Below are 2,500 nucleotides of genomic sequence, written 5' to 3' on the forward strand. Positions count from 1 at the left end.
TTGGCCAACATGGTAGACGGGGTTTCATATCGATTCTAATTACGAATGCATCCAGATCGAGGGTGATTTGTAAGGTCAGAATCGATATGAACTTATAGCGTCTCTGTTGGCTGATTGGATAGCGTCACTGACCGTCCTGATTTCGTCCCCGTCCACTTGGACGGTGGTTCGGATCCCATGGGGGGACGAAAATTATTATCATTAAAAAATTCCCCTTCGGTACATATATGAAAATATATCATTTGGGAGGTAAAGTGAATTTAGATATTAAAGGACATTTGTAGCTTGAATTGATATATAAATGGATCACGGTTCGATGTGATAATTATTCATAACAAAAGGCTACGTTCTGTCAAACGCTCGAATTGGCCAACATGGTAGACGGGGTTTCATATCGATTCTAATTACGAATGCATCCAGATCGAGGGTGATTTGTAGGTCAGAATCGATATGAACTTATAGCGTCTCTGTTGGCTGATTGGATAGCGTCACTGACGTCCTGATTTCGTCCCCGTCCACTTGGACGGTGGTTCGATGGCCCATGACGAAATATTATCAATTAAAAATCCCTTCGGTAACATATATGAAAAATATATCATTTGGGAGGTAAAGTGAATTTAGATATTAAAAGGACATTTGTAGCTTGAATTGATATATAAATGGATCACGGTTTCGATGTGATAAATTATTCATATATATATATACATATATATATATATATATATATATATATATATATATATATATATATATATATATATATAAAGGTATATATATATATATATATATATTGTGTGTGTGTGTGTGTGTGTTGAGTGTATGAGTGTATGAGTGTAATAATATAATATATATATATATATATATATATATATATTATTATATATTTATATATATATTGATACGTGTATCATATAAGTATATATTGTCATTAATACATTTTCATGATGTTGAGAACCAGTGCAATATTACCTCCGTCAATGATCCACTCTGCACTGATCACTCTCCCTCTCTCTCTCTCTCTCTCTCTCTCTAGAAGAAACACAGCAATTTTTTTAGTATACCATTGTTATTGCAACGCTAGATTGATAAATCATCCATTCAATAAATAAATAAATAAATCTCTCTCTCTCCCCCAGCAACTAAATGAAGCGTAATAACGGTATATAGGTGGGACTTGACTATAGAGAGAGAGAGAGAGAGAGAGAGAGAGAGAGAGAGAGAGAGGTCACTGGAAATTAATATCGGTACCTGTAATTACTATACCATCGGTAATGGACGAAATCAACGTCAGGTGTGGCTCTGGACAGGTAAAGATTTGGGCCCGATATTTATATCTGGATGAAACATGTGTGCAGAGAAATATTGACCGTTCAAAGCGAATTATGGGTAGTTCGTTACCATCAATACTATTGTTATCAATGGTCAAAACGGGCGAATTTCGTGTGAAACAAGCTTAAATTACCTTCAACTAACAAAGCAACATGCAATAACATACAATGGATCTAAGAACAGCAAACGACACAGCACTCCTATGGGTAGAACAATGGTGTGGTAAGATATGATGACAAAATACTATTCACATATACAACGAAAGAGAAAATCCTCGAAAACAAAAATAAAAAAATAACCGATAAATAACGAAACGAAAAATTCAAATCAAGAAATCTCCAGATAAACTCTCACACAAACACATCGAGTTGGAAACGGTAACACGAAAACTGTACGACTTCTTTTTACCCGAAAAAAAGATAAATCATATAAATGCAAATTTCTTTATACCGCAATTTGCAATTAGCTATAATTGCTCTGATATTGAGCCTGCATCTGTACCATCAACAATAATCAAGATAATGAAAACATAATCCTCCAATATTCCAAAGGATATACCAGTAATTAGGGTACAGTCGATAGTACTTTGCGCCGCCATGCAATCCTCCATGATTTATTATACAGTTAAAGGGGCGTTGCATTGCGTGTCATGTGTGAATTCCCTTTCCTCTGAGAGAGAGAGAGAGAGAGAGAGAGAGAGAGACCTTGATTTCCTTTCCTCAGAGAGAGAGATGGGGGGAAAGACCGTCATTTCCTTTCGTCAGAGAGAGAGAGAGAGGAAAGACAGTGATATCCTTTCCTCAGAGAGAGAGAGAGAGAGAGAGAGAGAGAGAGAGAGAGAGAGAGAGAGAGAGAATGGAAAGACCGTGATTTCAAGCAATAATCTCCTCTAATATACCACTCTTACTAAAACTGCCCTTGCTTCCAAGCTTCGAAAACTGCCTGGCCTATGACAGTTTTATGCTCGCCCGGCATGCCATGTTAAGTGCTTATTGCCATGTCTTAAATACTTAATTGGGTGGTAAGGTATAATAACATAGGGGAGAACACAGTCAAAACCTGTTGTAAACCGAGTTCCTGTTCGATCCATCGTGAAGGCATAAAATGTGAAAAAAATGGGAAAAGATTAACTTTTACGAGAGAGAGAGAGAGAGAGAGAGAGAGAGAGAGA

The sequence above is a fragment of the Macrobrachium nipponense genome, chromosome 31 (genome assembly GCF_015104395.2).
Source record: "Macrobrachium nipponense isolate FS-2020 chromosome 31, ASM1510439v2, whole genome shotgun sequence".
NCBI lineage: Eukaryota > Metazoa > Arthropoda > Malacostraca > Decapoda > Palaemonidae > Macrobrachium > Macrobrachium nipponense.